Genomic DNA, 17897 nt, shown 5'->3' with positions numbered 1-17897 from the left:
TAAATATTTACATAGCCTATCACGGCCTCCGCAGGGATGGAAATGGCGTCCCTGCGTTAGCCGTGATAGGCTACGTAAGTATTTACGTAGCCTATCACAGCAAAAATAGGGAAGCGAATGGCGGCTGCAGACGTGGCTGCCATTCACAAAGCAGCGTGAATGGCACCACGCAAGTGCTCCATTTCATGCGCCTTTCGTTGGTGGGGCAGGTGGCTTCATTCCGCCACAGATTTCGAGGGGCCGAATGCACTGGCATTCGGCCTCACTGAGATCCGTGGTGGAATTCTCTGACATCCCTACTTCCTGATCTGAAAAAGCCTTATGGGGGGAATTGCCTCAAGATGTCTTCCCCTGGATGGGAAGTGTGGAAAGCCAAGGATGCTACAGGCTGCCAGAGAGATGATTGCACAATGAAAGACAGGACACTTGCAGACATTCCTTGGCCACCTCCTAAGTAAGGTAAGCACATGAACCCTGAACCAAACCCATGGGAATTTCTCAGAAATTTCTTCTCCTTTGAATTTCTTTTTCTTTCTTTTTGAAAGCAATTTCTCTTCTATCAAACTGAATGAGAATGATCAAAAATATGTGGGAGAAATTTTTGGCACAACATGAAAGGAGATGAATGACCAACTGGTGGTCACTGGAGCATGGGGGACCTCCAGTACTCACTTTAGATGGAGATGGGATTACACTGAAGGAACCCAAACAATAGCTCAAACTGGAGAACATCTGGTGGAAGTTTAAGGGGCCTCCATATACAACAGTGAGGCAGGTGGTTACTAAGGAGAGGGCTTTTTCGGTGGTGGCACCACATTTGTGGAATGCTCTCCTGAGAGATGCTCACCTGGCACCTACATTGTGGTCTTGGTCTTTTTGGTGCCAGGTGAAGACCTTTTTATTTCCCCAGGTGTTTTAGCAGTTCAGTTTTTAAAAGTGCGGTTTTAGATTTATGCACTGCTTCTGGCTTTTCTCTTGGTTCCTAGTACAGTTTTATTCTGTTTTTAACTTATGGTTTTTATATTATGTTTTTACTATGTCACTGTATTGTATGGTTTCAGGTTTCGTTTTGTGAACTGCCCAGAGAACTTTAGTTGATGGGCAGTATAGAAATGTAATAAATAAATAGGTTACCCTGATCTGACAGATAGATAGAAAGATGGCCAAATCTGAACTGATAATTATTTATTATCTATTAATATTTTAAATTTTTACCCCATGTCACCAACATCAGCATTGGTTTTCATTTACAAGAAGGATAATCTAGGGCCACCAGCATTAAGACACTGCACTCATTTCATTTCCTCACCTGCTAACAAAGAACAGCTGCTGGTGGAGGAAATCATGTCTGCTGTTTGCAAATAGACAGGCAGCATTGTATAACAGCATTGTTAAAAACAACAACAACAACAACAACGAAAGGGAAGTGCTAATGATTTCTGGAAGAGCTGCAGGAAAAAGTTCAGCTAACTGCAAGTTAAAATGCTTATGTATTATGCATCGAGAACCATATTTCTAATGCCTCTGCAAATAGCTGATAAGGCACCCTGGCTTTATATATCTTTTCCTTTCTATTTCCTCCTTACTTTCCAACTAATACTAGAGGAAAGTGTTTAGTTCTGTTGAGTAAACTTCTGTCTTTTTCTAAAGCAACACATGATGTACTTGCTAGCATAGCCTAGTATATATTACCCGGTATAGATTTATCCACTGATTTAAATGACATTGATATGAAAGATGAGAATACCAATGAAGAATTCAAAAATCTGAGAGAGCTGTTTAAGATCTAGTAAATTTCAATAACCCATAAAAACTTGAATACATCTAGATGGCTCTTAATACCAGAAATGCTATTTTATTGCTTCTGCTCCCCACAGTCTCGAGATGAGGGGTGGTAGCAGAGAACCTGTAGCTTGACAGAAGAACCCCTACCTCAGTGGAATACAGAGCATACTTTGTGTAGGAAAGCTCCCAATTTTGAACAATATTCTTCTGTCAAAGTTTTTGCTGTTCCCTGCTGGTACAGACAGCTGATAACCAGTGGAGCCAATATGAGGCTGCAGAGCTGGCTTAGCATTTTCTCAGTGTGTCTGGAGGGCCTAATGGTGCAAGCCTATGCATGTTTACTCAGAAGTAATTCCCACTACATTCAATGGGGTTTCCAGAAAAGTGTCCATTGCCTTGCAGCCTAAATGAATTAGGGGTTTGCACTGGATTCAGCCAAATCCTGAGTTGGATTGGGCCACTGATTCTAAGGTGCCTTGAGTAGGGATGTTCCATGTGCCCAACTGGGATTGGGAGTCTGTTGGACTCCCCCCCCGCTCCCCCCCCCCAATCCAGCTCAGTGAGCAGCCAACCCCGCCTGCTGAGCCATGCGAGTGGCCAGGACTTACCAGACCTGTCTGTTCGCACCTAGGAGCCTCCTGTCCTCCATGCAAGCTGCCATTTTAATACAAAATGGGGGCTCTAGTTTTTCGTATATCTAATGTTGCACACAGTGGTGGCCATAAAGGGTGATTTCCGCAACATTAGAGGCCTCTAATGTTGCGGAAATGGCCCTCTGTGGCCACCATTGTGTGCAACGGTAGATATACGAAAATTTAGAGTCCCCATTTTGTATTAAAATGGCAGCTTGCATGGAGGACAGGCGGCTGTAGGTGCTCCTGGACTGTTCGCCGAGCCCTCCAAGGGCTCATGCAGGTGCCAGTAGTGGCTCCTCAAGCGCCTGCCAACCATGGACTCGGGGAGGTCCATCCATCCCTAGCCTTGAGGCAAAGAGGGGTTCCCACTGAAGCAACCGAAGCCAAAGCTGGGCTGTTCGGAAGCTGCTGCTGCTGCTGCTTGTTATTCTTGCTTTGCCTTAAAAAAATGAAATATATTTATACAGAAGTTAAAAAAAATATACTCCATGTACAAAACATCTTTCTATAAGATAAAATACATCTACAAAAGGCAGACTATTACTCTCTATATTGGGTTTAACCACCCAAATTGGTCATAACCCAGTGGCAAAGAGTTCTTCATTCAAATGACTACTGGGCTCCATATTTCATTAATATGTTCAAATCTATTTGAAGAGCTGTAGAATGCCATCACTCTGACTGATACAGAATATCCCATAATTTCCCCAGTTATTCTTGTATTGAAGGTATCTGTTTATATTTCCAGTAATGTGCATAAATCGGTCTAGCAACCACTGGTACATTTAATACTACCTCATATTTCTTTCAGTAGACTATATCTGGTATAAAATTAAGAAGTCAAACAAGAGGATCTAGGGGTACGTTACCATTAGCAAAGGATGATATTGCTTGGACAATAACTTTTCAATACACTTGAGTTCTGCTTCTGCAACACCACCTGCAGAAAAAAAAACCTGCTCCATTTCTGGATTCGCAGCACCAGCAGTTACCATTTCCAAGGACTCTCTCAAATCTTCATGTGCGCTACAAAGGGCTGCAGAAAGCCACACACTCCATCTGCAAAAAATCACTATATTTCTTTCAGTTTTCCATATATTGAAAACACCAGGTTGGGGAGAGGGGTTGAGTAATTGACAGTCTACCTTCTTATTACAGGAAATGGTTACCAGGGGCTCTTCAGTCATTGCAGTTGTGAGGAGGGAGTTTGAGCCTTATAAAATCCTTTGCTCAAGGCTCATAAAATCCTTTGCTTGTGTCTCATTCTGAGTAGCACTATTTGAAGAGCTTTGGAGCAAGGGAGAAGAGTTGGTTGTGTACCTTCCTGATTTCTTCATCCTTCAATCCTCATTCTTAAAGCAATCCTTCTTATTCCAGCTTCCCAGTCTTCCTTTTCATTCCAAAACCATTCTATTAATTAATTACTTTCATTCACACTCTCTGATCCGTAATTTTCATTTATTCTTGCTGTTGTTTGTGTTAGCCAAGTTTCTCTTTTTGTCTTTAGAACTTAGTTGTATAGGCAATGCCATCTTCCTTCCCCCTACCCATTTTAGCCATAGTTCTCTAGGTTAGATTGTACTTTGAAGCAAGTTCTGTGTTCTTTTTTCTTTTACTACTGTGAGATTGTCATCAATGTGTATATTAATTATATAATTGTCAAGCTTTTAAACTTCCCCTTCCCAATAATTTGGAGTTCAGGCTGTAGGTGTGGGGCGATTGACCACACCTACAATTTACTGGTAAATTAAAGCAAGCAAATCACAACTAAAGCAAATCACAACTAAACTCTAAACACAATAGAGCCGAATGATACAAAAGTCATTAAGAGGAAATAAAAGTTGCAAGATGCAAATTCTTTTACTCTACCTGTACTTAGACTTCTCCAGGCTGCTTCTCCCTGCTCCTTCTTCAGGCTCTGATCTCCCCCACTCTGCTCTTACTGCTCTGGTCTTTCTGACTCTCCCTTTTTATACCCTCCTCCCCCAAAACCAAAAGTACTGTTTCAAACCTGAAGAAATAAAATGTAATGGGGGGAAAGAAAACTGAAACTTAACTGGGGAAATGAAACTAAACCTCTCAGGGATACCCCTTCCAAACAAAGCATTCCAGGCCTGTAGGCCTGACCTTTTTACTTGCCACTGTAGGACTCAAACCTTTACAGTAACTTAATTGTTATTACTGTTCTATCCCAATTCGTTTTTATTTATGGTTTATGTGTGTGTGTTTTTTACCCTGTATGTTTGTTGTGTGAATAATTTTATTCTACACATACACATTGCTGTATGTAGGGATGGCGCCAGTGCCCGATTCTGTCCGGGAATATGGTGGAACCCCCCTTGCCCACACCCCTGAGCCCCACTTGCTGAGTCTTGCCCCAGCTCACCCCCTGCCCATGCTCAGTGAGTGGCCCGCACTAACATTTGAACAATTAGCATTGGCTGACTCTGAATTAGCATCTTACATTAGCTAAGCCCTTCTCAAAGTTAAATGTCTCCTTCTTTAGCACCCTCTTTGAAAAATGGCTTTTATTTCTATGGGGAAATATCAAAACCTGTCCTATCTGAGAAATGTCTGTCCATCTGAAGATTCAACTGAAGTATGATAGCTTATCAGTTACATAAGGCTATAAGACTGGCTAGTGACTAACACCCATGCAGAGCTGTGTACAGTGATAGCTTTATTTTGCGATTTCATTTCTTTTCTACCACTGTCTGTGTTCTTTGAAGCCTTTCATCCATCCATGTGTTTATCAATAAAAATATCCTTTTGGATTTAAGTGCTTTAGTATTCTAGACTATAAAGCAAGCTTCAAAACCAGTTGTGTGCTCAACTTTTCTCAGTGTTGCCTATCTATCTGACTGGATGGCATCTGGAGAACCCTCCAGAGAAGATTTTAGGGGCATGTGTGGAGAGGTGCAGTCAGTGTAGGTCTGTGTGTGGGGGGGGGGAATGGGGGAGAAAATCCTGTTGTGCCAGTAGATGCCTGCTTGCATTATGTTGGATTTCACTCCTTATGCCCAACTTTTTCTACCCCTCTCTTCTTTTGGTCAACATCCAGCTTGATGAGGAATTCTGGAGAACTCAAAAACTTGCTCATAAATTTGTGACATTTTAATTAGTATTTTTAAAAGTATTACTATACTGTGACTTTTGGATCATTCCGAAAAGGGAATTGCTCTTTGTGTCATGAAGTGAATGATCCCATCTTGTTGTTGTTTCTTGGTAATCATTACTATGCATGCTGGCCACAGTTCTCTAAAAGACCTGGGACAAACATAAGCTTATCACCTTTTCTCAGCAATAGGTTTAGATGAAAATAATACCATAGTGACTGGTGATGTAAGAGGACAAGAGTAATGCAGCTGACAAAGTATCCCTCAACACTGACAGATCAAATAGTAAGATAGCCAGGGAGACATCAACTAACAGAGACTCAATAAAGGTATTGTCTTACTGTGGATTCTGGATATCACCAATTGATGATTTTGATAGTAGCATTCAATTAGTAATAGAAAGAGGTTTGGGGCATCAACAGGAATGATACAGTGATTCCAAGTTCATGAAAAAATGTGTACATTAAGGGATAGCTTCAGACAATTTGGCAATCCATTCATGGCCAAGACCCTGTAGTTATTGAAAGCAGTCTGTCTGCAGACACATACGTTCTTGATACAATAGGTATTATGTAGAGGATTGGTGAGTATATGTGTGTGTGTGTGTGTATTCATCAAGGAATGACTTGTTAATGGCTTGTACCTTATTTGAACTACAGAAAAAATGCTTGCATCTGTTGAGTATGCCAGGCAAGAAGAATAGCAATGAACACTTTATTCTAAATTCTCTGAAGACAGATGTTCAACTGTTCTCAAGAGTTTTTATGGTGATTCTTAATCGTGATGTGGATACTGAACAACTCCTCAACCATTTGTGTTGGCAGGGAATTTTGGAATAGGAGGTGCAGGGTTCAGAAACAAACTCCTTCAGTTCAGAATTCCTGAGCCCATTATGAACCACATCCCAACTCCCTCTTAAGTTCAGGGTCAGCTCATAATAGGCTTGTCACTAGCCAGGCCTCCCTGCCAAGCCATCTTTTCCCAAGTAAATATCTGAGGGAGGTATCTGGCAGGTGACAGCAGAGAGCTTGTAGGCTCTATCCTTAAGTCATGGATGCTTCTGAACATGCACAGTAGCATCCAATGCTGCAAGGATGCATTGAGATAAAAATTCCCAGAGCCTCCTATTTTAAACATTGGGCCAGGGTGCATTGGAGACTGCATTTCCCATGCAGCCCCACTACAAAACTTTAAGTACAAAAACAACAATAAATAATAGATATGATATGATGTAGTTGAAAAAAACAAAAAGGCTGCCATTTTTTCTCATGGATGCTGTATTGGAACCTGTACATATTACAAGACAGCTCCACACCTACAACTAAACACATAGCTGATCTTTTCAAAATTTCAGTAATCTCAGTAATCACACCAACTATTGCCCATGATGGGACTTTTATATAATTTATGTTCTGTCCCAACTCTTTTTATGCCAAACCATTTTTGTTCATTTCTCAACTGTCCTTCTCACTTGAACAAAGGTTTGTTGTTGTTGTTTATTTGGTCAGTCACTTCCGACTCTTCGTGACTTCATGGACCAGCCCACGCCAGAGCTTCCTGTTGGCCGTCACCACCCCCAGCTGCCCCAAGGTCGAGTCCATCACCTCCAGAATATCATCCATACATCTTGCCCTTGGTCGGCCCCTCTTCCTTTTGCCTTCCACTTTCCCTAGCATCAGCATCTTCTCCAGGGTATCCTGTCTTCTCATTATGTGGCCAAAGTACTTCAGTTTTGCCTTTAATATCATTCCTTCAAGTGAACAGTCTGGCTTTATTTCCTGGAGTATGGACTGGTTTGATCTTCTTGCAGTCCAAGGCACTCTCAGAATTTTCCTCCAGCACCACAGTTCAAAAGCATCTATCTTCCTTCGCTCAGCCTTCCTTATGGTCCAGCTCTCACAGCCATAGGTTACTACGAGGAATACCACTGCTTTCACTATGCGGACCTTTGTTGTCAGTGTGATGTCTCTACTCTTAACTATTTTATCAAGATTTGTCATTGCTGTCCTCCCAAGAAGTAAACGTCTTCTGATTTCCTGGCTGCAGTCAGCGTCTGCAATAATCTTTGCGCCTAGAAAGACAAAGTCTGTCACTGCCTCCATGTTTTCTCCCTCTATTTGCCAGTTATCAATCAAGTAGGGATGGGGGAGAATTTCTCCCCGAAACTTCGGGGGGGCGAGTGCCAACGCATTCAGCCCCCTGAAACCGGCAGTGAAATTCTCCGCCACCCCACCACCACCACCCCGCCACCCCCCCGGGATGGGACTTACCTTTCACGAATGTCCCTCCCAGCGGCGGGTCCCGGCGGCGGTTCGTCGGGTCTTCGTCAGGGGCGGGGGCAGCAGCTGGTCTTTTGACCGGCTGCCGCCGCCGCCATTGCAAGGAAAGTTAAAAAAAAAAAAAAACACCCCCGTGATAGGCTACGTAACGATTAACGTGGCCTATCATGGCTAGATTTGCAAAGTCAGCCGTGATAGGCTACGTTAATCGTCACGTAGCCTATCACGGGTGACTTTGAAGAAGAAGAAAAAAAGCGCGTACGCAAATGGCGGCCCCCATAGGGAGCCGCCATTTGCGTTCCTTATTTGGTCCCTGTAGTCTACGTAAAGATTTACGTAGACTACGGCGAAAATAAGGGCAACGCAAATAGCATAGATCTTACATTCCAGGTTCCTATGGTGTGTTGATCTTTAGAACATAGGATTTGTCGTTCACCACCAGCATCATCGGCTTCTAGCTGTCCTTTCGGCTTTGAGCTAGCTGCATCATCACATCTGGGGCTAGTTGAACTTATCCTCTGTTCCTCCCCAGTAGCATTTTGACCATCTTCCAACCTGGGAATCCCATCTTCCGATGGTATACCGACATATCTCTGCTTGTACTGATCCATTTAGTTTTCATGGCAAGAATACTGGGGTGGGTTGCCATTTCCTTCCCCAGGGATCATATTTAGTCTGACCTCTCTGCCATGACCTTCCCGTCTTGGGTGTCCCTTCACGATTTAGCTCATGACGTCATTGAGGTGCTCAAGCTCCAGCACCATGACAAGGTCACAATCTTCTTTGCTGAAAGAACAAAGGTTAGGGCCATTAAAAGACCTCACAAAAGCACCATTTATGCAGCAATCCTATGGTCCCTGGAAGCGTGTCCCAGGGGCCATAGATGGAGTGAAACACTCTCCACCTGCAGAAAGGGAGGTTTGTGGATAGAGAGGGAGATCCACTTTTGCTCCTTGCAGGTGAAGAAACCTCTGCCACCCTTGCCATTCTACTGCTGACACTCCGACAATAATACAGACAAAAAGGGAGCATGCTGGGGACAGATTTGGGAAGGTTTTGGATCTGCTGAATCCAAAGCACTCCTGTTTCTCTGACATGCCCCAAATTGTGGGGCTTGGGGGTATGCCTGCCCTGGAGCTAGCATTCTTATTTCTCCTCCAGCCTCCCCATTCATGTTCTACCCTCCCAGTGTGATCCTGACAAGGATTTGGACTAAGCAGTTCCTCCACTAGAGATACCTTCTCCCCCACTTTCTTTGCATTGCTCTCCACTTCATTAAAATGAACATTTAAAAAATACTACACAATATAATAATAATAATAATAATAATAATAATAATAATCTGGCAACTTTACAAGCATCTTAACCTTTCCCTGGATGAATATTCACAGTACGAATAATTTCTTGCCAGAAGTCTGCATGTACTAATAGCAAACCCAACCACGTGTAACCATGAAACAAGGCAGTGCCATATTAGAGACAACAGCTTTAATGGTTTTTATTGCACCTCTGTCTCATTTGTATCCAGATTTGGGTATTTAGCAGTAACAAGTTTAAGGCACACTGTTATCTCTCCTGCCAGTTTACATCACCAGGGAGATGCAGAATGAGCAATGTCTCACTTTCTCTGCACTGAGCCAATTTGAGGTGCAGTGTTAATTACAAGGACTGAAGAAAAATCTTTAATAATTACCCTTCATTAATTTTGTGATGAATGAAGACTCCTAGAAGGGATGGAAAGGGATCCATGCACTGTGAATCTGTTCAGAAGCTTTAAAAAAAACACACCTCTGCTACTGGTGGTGGAATGGGTGAATAAGGTCAGCATCTGAGTGCAGTTGTGTATTCAAGGGAACAAGATAAACCAAAAGCACTAGATACACATTTTCTGTGTAATTAGAGTAAGATGAACAACCAAACTCTCTCAAAACTGAAAATCCCTTAAGCCAAGGTTCTAAGATGTATTCATTATTCATAGCTGCGAGAAAGCTTTAGCAGTGTAGCCATCGGATAGGAGGATTTTTTCCTCTCCACCAAATTGTAGAGTCAGGCAGTAAAAAGTACTGAAAGGGAGAAAACAAGAGAGCACAAACAACTCATCCTTTACTGCAAGCAGAGAGGGGTAATAAGGACGGATACAAGTGCTTGGATTGAAATTGGGCCACATTTATTGAAATATCTGCAAAGGGTACTTTGCACTGGACTGTGCCAGCTGCTAGCTGGCGATACAATGGGTGAAAACATACACAGCCTGAGCGGTGGCGTGACAGCATCGCTGCCCCTCAGGACTACCCCTTATGGGGGAGGTAGACCTTCCCCTGTCTCCCCCTCCTGGGTCCTGAAGCTCCTGGGTGAATGATATGAGTCGGCTCACAGGCAACCCTTCTTTATTTATTTATTTATTTATTCATTCATTTCATTTCTATACCGCCCAATAGCCGAAGCTCTCTGGGCGGTTCACAAAAATTAAAACCAAACAACACACAATAAAACAATTTAAAATATATAGAACATTAAAACCACAATATAACAATACAACCACAATAAAACCTAGCAGCAGTGCAGGAGTTTAAAATACAGATTTAAAACAGCAAAGATAAAAATTTAGAAGCTAAAATGCCTGGGAAAATAAAAAGGTCTTCACCTGGCGCCAAAAGGAATACAATGTAGATGCCAGGCGAACCTCAGTAGGGAGCTCATTCCAGAGCCGGGGTGCCACAGCAGAAAAAGCCTTCCTCCTAGTAGCCACCCGCCTCACCCTTATCCCCCCGCCGAGCGAGCCACAAAACCCATTCAGGAGGCCTCAGGCGTCACCTGTCACCATAACAGTGCCTCTGAATGTTCACCATCCCTAAGCTCATTCCCCCTTTCCCATCCTAGCCACCATCAGAAATGTGACCTGAATTTAACAAAAAATTAGACCAAATTTACCTAAAGGACTCACCCAACCCCATTAAGTAGGGTGTGAAGTAGGCAAAAAGACACACAGCCCAGGCCAATCAGACTGTGAGCCAAAAATTCCTACATGGACCCCAAAAGGGCAACCAGTTAGAACCCACACTGCTTAAGGGAGGGCGGGAGGGAGCTGCATGAGCGAGAGGCAGTTGGGAGGGGTGTGGAGAGTAAAAAGGCCTCTCCAACCCCTCCCCTCCCCAGTGGCACCATGGGGGTTCTGCCAATGGCGATCCGGCACGTCCCCCCATCCCACCTGCCCACAACGCCCTCCATGGCCAGGCAAGCCAGATGTGGGGGTGGGACATTTGTGAGCGGAGAGGGTTAATAGGTGCTTGCAATAATGTGACCAACCACGTACCCTCTTGATCCCTGTCCCTCCTAACTAATAAAAGCTAGCTGAGGGGGTATGACTGGGTTGGTCCAGGGAGTGATAAATGCTTCCCTACAGGAAGGGGTGGTCCCTGCTGTCCTTAAGGAGGCAGTAGTGCGGCCACTCCTGAAGAAGCCCACTGTGGACCCAACAGTATTAGACAACTACCACCCAGTTGCAAATACCCCTTTTTTAGGGAAGGTACTTGAGAGGGTCACGGCGGACCAACTGCAGGCACTCTTGGAGGATACTGATTATCTAGACCCATTTCAATCTGGGTTTCATCCTGGTTACGGGACTGAATCAGCCTTGGTCGCCCTGATGGATGACCTTCATCGAGAGAGGGACAGGGGGAGTGCAACCCTGTTAATTCTGCTCGATCTCTCATCGGCTTTTGATGCCATTGACCATGGTATCCTCCTGGATCTACTCTGTGGGATGGGTATCAGAGGCACTGTGTTACAGTTGTTCCAGTCCTGCCTACGGGGCCTATTTCAGAGAGTAACATTGGGTGGCTATTCTTTGGCCTCTTGGCAATGGGGTGCTGCAGGGTACCATCTTGTCCCCAATATTGTTTAACATCTATATGAAGCTGCTGGGAGTGGTCACTAGAGGATTTGGAGCTAAATGCCATCAGTATGCTGATGACACACAGCTCTATCTCCCTGTGAAATCTGAATCACGAGAGGCTATGCAAGTCTTGGAAGTGCCTAGATTCAGTGATGGGCTGAATGATGGCCAATAAACTGAAGCTAAATCCTGGCAAGATGGAAGCCCTGTGGGTGAGTGGTTTCTGAGTCTGGGAGATATGCTCATTACCTGTTCTGGATGTGGTTGCACCCCCTTTGAAAGATCAGGTTTGTAGTCTGGCAGTACTCCTAGATCCATCACTGATGCTGGAGGCCCAAGTGGCCACAGTGGCTTGGAGTGCCTTTTACCAGCTTCGTCTGGTTTGCCAGCTACGTCCTCTCCTGGACAGGGATAGCTTGACCATGGTGGTATACACATTAGTAACCTCAAGACTGGATTACTGCAATGCGCTCTATGTAGGGCTGCCCTTAAGGCTGGTCCGGAAGCTGGAGCTAGCACAGAATGCAGCAGCTCGGCTGTTATCTGGAGCTGCCCCTTTTCAGCATATAACTCCTTTGCTGAGGGAACTGCACTGGCTGCCTATTCGCTACCAGGCCAGGTTTAAGGTATTAGTACTAGTGTACAAAGCCCTAAACAACTTGGGACCAGGATACCTGAGAAAGCGCATCCTTCCTTACCAACCTGCCCAGTCACTAAGGTCATCAGAGGGTATGTTCCTGGTGGTTCCACATGGGCCCATGGCCCGGTTGGAGTCCACCAGGAAAAGAGCCTTCAGTATGGTGGCCCCCTTCCTGTGGAATTCCCTGCCTTTAGAGGTCAGGCAGGCACCAACATTGTGGTCCTTCCAGCGCCTCCTGAAGACGTTGTTATTTCAAGAGGCCTTCCTTGCAAGACCAACTGCGGATTGTTAAATTCCACTTGGTTGGGGTTTGTCTTTTTTTTTAATGTTTTAACTTTTTTAACCCGTTGTTTTATTCTTTTATCACGTTGTTCACCGCTCCGAAATCCTCTGATGTGGAGCGGTATATAAATATTGTAAATAAATACATAAATACAAATAAATAAATAATAAAGAGATGGATGCAAGTGCTTGGATTGAAACTGGGCCACATTTATTGAAATATCTGCAAAGGGGAAAACAGAGGATGGGCACTGGACTGTGCCAGATGCTAGCTGGCACTACAATGGGCAAAAACATACACAGCCTGAGGGGTGGCATGACACCATCGCTGCCCCTCAGGACTGCCCCTTATGGGGGAGGTAGACCTTCCCCTGTCACCCCCTCCTGGGCCACAACGCTCCTGGGTGAGTGAGGTGACTTGGTCTCACAGGCAACCCTTATCCCCCGCCGAGTTGCAAAACCCATTCGGGAGGCTTCAGGCATCACCTGTCACCATAACAGTGTCTCTGAATGTTCACCAGCCCTAAGTTCATTCCCCCTTGCCCATCCTAGCCGCCACCGGGAGTGACAAGCTTATTGCTTGTCAAACTCCCCCCACCTGCGCTGCAGAACTTCTCTCAGGCCCCTTTGCATATCCGACAAAAATATGTCAATCCCAGCATCAGACAGGTGCACACCATCCTGTCTGTAAAGCTCCCTCCTTGTCTAGATGATTTCCTGGTGAGTGATGATCCCATCACCATGCTTGTATAGCACCAAGTCTATTTCCCAGTCCACTTTCTGATGGGCCCTTTCCATGTCCTGCTGGGTCAGAACATTCTGCACTTCATTCTTGTGAACACAAGAGACCAAATAATTGTTATCCCCAGCTCACGGTGCCGGATAACTCAGAATTGGACAAGGCCTGCAGGATGAGGTCCTTGCCTCCACCCAACCAGGTCAATCCCCTCTAAATGCAGCTAGGAATGGTGTAAAATTCCACCTCGGTAAGTCTTGAAGGCCTTGAAGCACCACCTGCCCACCACCTTCATTTGATCCAGTGAAAAAACCCAAAGACACGGCTGTAGGAGCAGCCCCAATGTTGAAAGGATGTGTCCTAAATTGGATTTCCTAGACTGAGAGTACCCAATGCCAGCTCAGTAACAGTCCAAAATTGATTTAGTTAAAAGGGGGGAACCCATCTGAGGAAAAAGACTGGGCTTTCTACCATCTTATTTATTATTTATTTATTATTAAATTTATTAATCGCCCATCTGGCTGGTCACCCAGCCACTCTGGGTGATGTACAGCATACAATAAAACAGTTTAAAACAATAAAATTCTACCATAAAAACATTTTCTAAAATACCCTAACCCACCCCAAATGCCTGCCTGAACAACCATGTTTTTAATGCACAGTGGAAGCTCATTAAAGAGGGGGCATGGCGGAGTTCCCTAGGGGGGGAGTTCCACAGAGTGGGGGCCACCACAGAAAAGGCCCTCTCCCTCGTCCCCACCAGTCTAGCTGTCCTGGCTGATGGGACAGAGAGAAGGCCATCCGAGGCTGATCTTGTTAAGCAGCCTATCTGGTGCTGCTGGAGGCGCTCCTTAAGATAGGCTGGGCCGGAACCATATAGGGTTTTAAAGGTCAAAACCAACACCTTGAATTTGGCCTGGAAAACAACTGGTAATCAGTGCAACTCCTTCAGCACTGGAGTGATGTGATCTCGCCGGCGGCTGCCTTTAATCAGGTGAGCCGCCGCGTTCTGTACCAGCTGCAGCTTCCGAACCGTCTTCAAGGGTAACCTGACATAGAGCGCGTTGTAGTAGTCTCAACGAGAGGAGACCAGGGCATGTACTACCAATGGGAGCAGATGGTCGGGAAGGAAGGGGCGCAGCCGCCGTATCAGATGGAGTTGATACAGCGCTGTCCAGCTCACAGCTGACACCTGAGCCTCCATGGACAGCTGGGAGTCCAAAATGACCCCCAGGCTGTGGAGCTGGTCTTTCAAGGGTAGCCGTACCCCATTCAACACCAGGTCAACATCCCCCAGCCTCCTCTTGTCTCCCACCAAAAGTACCTTGGTCTTCTTGTCAGGGTTCAGCTTCAGCTTTTTCCTCCCCATCCAGCCACTCACTGTCTCCAGACATTTGGACAAGGATTCTACGGCCAACCTTGGTGAAGATTTGAACGAGAGTTAGAGCTGCGTGTCATCCACATATTGATGACACCACACCTCAAACCTCCTGATGATAGCCTCCAGCGGCTTCAAATAGATATTAAATAGCATCAGGAAGAGGATGGAACCCTGTGGCACCCCACAAGTGAGTGGCCATGGGTCCAAAACCTCCTCTCCCAGTGCTACCCTCTGGTACTTGCCGGAGAGGAAGGACCGGAACCACCACAATATGGTGTCTCCAATGCCCAACCCCTCCAGGCAGTCCAGGAGGATACCGTGTTCAACGGTATCAAAAGCTGCTGAGAGGTCGAGGAGAACAAGGAAGGAGCATTCACCCCTATCCACAGCCCTCCTCATATCATCTACCAAGGCGACCAAGGCCGTTTCTGTCCCATGCCCAAGCCTGAAGCCCGACTGAAATGGGTCTAGATAATCAGTTTCTTCCAAGTGTGCCTTCAACTGCATCGCCACCACCCGCTCAATCACCTTGCCCAAAAATGGCAGATTTGAGACTGGGCGAAAGTTGTTCAGAACTTGAGGATCCAAGGAGGGCTTCTTTAAGAGTGGTCTTATCACTGCCTCCTTGAGGGCTGATGGCATCACTCCCTCTTCAAGGGAGGCGTTCACCACTGCCCTGATCCCCTCACCCAGTCTCTCTCTGCAGCCCATAATGAGCCAAGATGGGCAAGGATCAAGAAAGCAGGTGGTCGGCCTTACAGATGAAAGCACCTTGTCCACTTCATCAGGAGAAAGAAGCTGGAACTGATCCCACAAAACCGGTTTGCCACAGGCTGCCTCTTGCTCACTAACTGTATCCACAGCATGCAGAGTAACACACACACCCAATCTGATCAATTTTATCTGCAAAGTGCCTTGCCAAGGCCTCACAGGAGGCCTTAGAATGCTCCAGTGGTTCAGGAGCCACAGGACCCACCAGGCTCCGGACCACTTGGAATAGCCTCCTGGGACAGCACTCTGCAGACGCGATAGAGGCAGCATAATATTCCCTTTAGATGCAGGAAAGCAGCTAATGCCCTGACAGGGCAGAACTCCTCTATTAGCATATGGAGAAGGAACACCTCTGCACCCCTAGCTAATTAGTCAGTTTTTAAGTTTCCTGAACCAAATCCAGACAATATCATTTTTCGCTTGGGCGTCAAGTATCTCCGGACCCAATCAGTTGCACCGTATCTAGGGGTGGACGAAAGTCACTTACCTTTTCTCGCAGCTTGTTCACGGTGGGGGGGAGCGCTTCGCTGCTCCCCCTGCGAAGTTCAGGCCGGGGGGGGAGGCTTCCCGCCTCGCCCGGCCGAAATTCAGGCCGGGGAGGAGGCTTCCCGCCTCGCCCGGCCGAAATTCAGGCCGGGGAGGAGGCGCCTCGCCTCGCCCAGCCACGAACGCGGAAGTAAAAAAAAAAAAAAAACGCCCCCTGATAGGCTACGTGACGATTCACGTAGCCTATCAAGGCTAGATCTGCAAAGTCAGCCGTGATAGGCTACGTGAATCGTCACGTAGCCTATCACGGGTGACTTTAAAAAAAAAAAAGCGCGTACGCGAATGGCAGCCCCCATAGGGAGCCGCCATTCGCGTTCCTTATTTAGTTGCTGTAGTCTACGTAAATGTTTACGTAGACTACGGCGAAAATAAGGGCAACGCTATTTGCGTTGCCCTTATTTTCGCCGTAGTCTACGTAAACATTTATGTAGACTACAGCGACCAAATAAGGAACGGGAATGGCGGCTCCCTATGGGGGCCACCATTATCCGTACACACTTTTTTTTTTTTTTAAGTCACCCATGATAGGCTACGTGACGATTCACGTAGCCTATCACGGCTGACTTTGCAAATCTAGCCGTGATAGGCTACGTGAATCGTCACGTAGCCTATCAGGGGACGTTTTTTTTTTCTTTTATTTTATTGCAATGGCGGGGGCGGCAGCCGGTCGAAAGACCGGCTGCCGCTCCCGCCCCGCTCGAACACCCGACGAACCACCAGCCGGACCCGCCGCCGGGAGGGACATTCAGGGAAGGTAAGTCCCATCCCGGGGGAGGCAGGGGGCGGGGGGGCGGAGGATTTCTCCCCGAAACTTGTTCGGGGGGCCAAACACGTTGGTGCTTGGCCCCACGAAGTTTCGAGGAGAAATTCTCCGCCATCCCTAACCATATCTGGTTGTTCAGCCCAGCCTGGAGATTCTGAGGGCCTCAAGGAAAGCTGTTAAGGCAGCTACATAAAACAATGATGCCTTGGAAGTAAAGGTGCAAATTAATGGCCATAATCTCCAGAGTCATAAAGGATATCTGGGGAAAGGGGATGCTTGGAGTCTAGAGTTGCAGGCGACATCCTGGTTCTGCTTTGGATGGCATGTCACACACAGAAGCCTGTATCCTTGCGGCCACTGGGAGTGACAAGCCTAATTCTTAGTCACACTCCCCCCTCCTGTGCTGAAGGACTTTTCGCAGGCCCCTTAGCCGATCCAACAAAGTTTGTCATTGCCAAATTGGGCAGGTCCTGCCTATAAGGCTCCCACCATGTCCTAATAATTTCCAGATGAGAGATGATCCCATCACTATTCCGATATAGCCCAATGCCATCTCCCAGTTCACTTTCCAATGGGCCTTTTCCATGGCCCTCAAATTCCAAACGTTCCTCCAATTAATTCGAGGAAGCAAGCAGGACCAATGATCGTTATCCCCGGCCAACTTTGCCGTATGACCTGGGAATCAGCCAAGGCACACAGGATGAGGTCCTGGCCTTTCACACCAATGGGTCATTCCCTCCTAGATGCAGCGCCAGAACCTGTGGGGGGAACATGCACCAAACCATGATGGAATGGAGTGGGAAGGAGGCACTCTCACTGCATGCTGCGTCTATCAAACCACTAACACCTGCACGCTGGAACAGTCTGCTCTGGGATCTGCAGCCTGACCTACTGTATAAGCCCTCTGACCAGCCCAACACCATGCTGTGTCCAGACATGAGAACGCGCACAAATGTGGATTCATGTCCATTCCATTGATCTAAAGGAAAAATAACAGTAAGGACAAGAAAGAGATGCTGATCAGTGAAGTCCCATATCCTAAGAATTGAGACTAGGTGTGTACAAAAT

The 17897-nt window shown here is 46.2% G+C and overlaps 1 long non-coding RNA gene across 1 annotated transcript; it reads right to left on the bottom strand.

The window, feature by feature from the left end:
• Positions 1 to 6801: 6801 nt before the first annotated feature.
• On the bottom strand, positions 6802 to 16176 carry LOC146357284 (uncharacterized). The gene is made up of 3 exons (XR_014786660.1): positions 16008 to 16176; positions 8199 to 8601; positions 6802 to 7607 (listed from the first exon to the last, which is right to left on the bottom strand). It is a non-coding gene; the product is annotated as an uncharacterized LOC146357284 (long non-coding RNA).
• Between the last annotated feature and the right edge of the window lie 1721 nt (positions 16177 to 17897).

The sequence above is a fragment of the Heloderma suspectum genome, chromosome 1 (genome assembly GCF_057233095.1).
Source record: "Heloderma suspectum isolate Gila_16-S chromosome 1, 16-S_ref, whole genome shotgun sequence".
Lineage (NCBI taxonomy): Eukaryota > Metazoa > Chordata > Lepidosauria > Squamata > Helodermatidae > Heloderma > Heloderma suspectum.
This window is presented reverse-complemented; position numbering and strand designations above follow the sequence as displayed.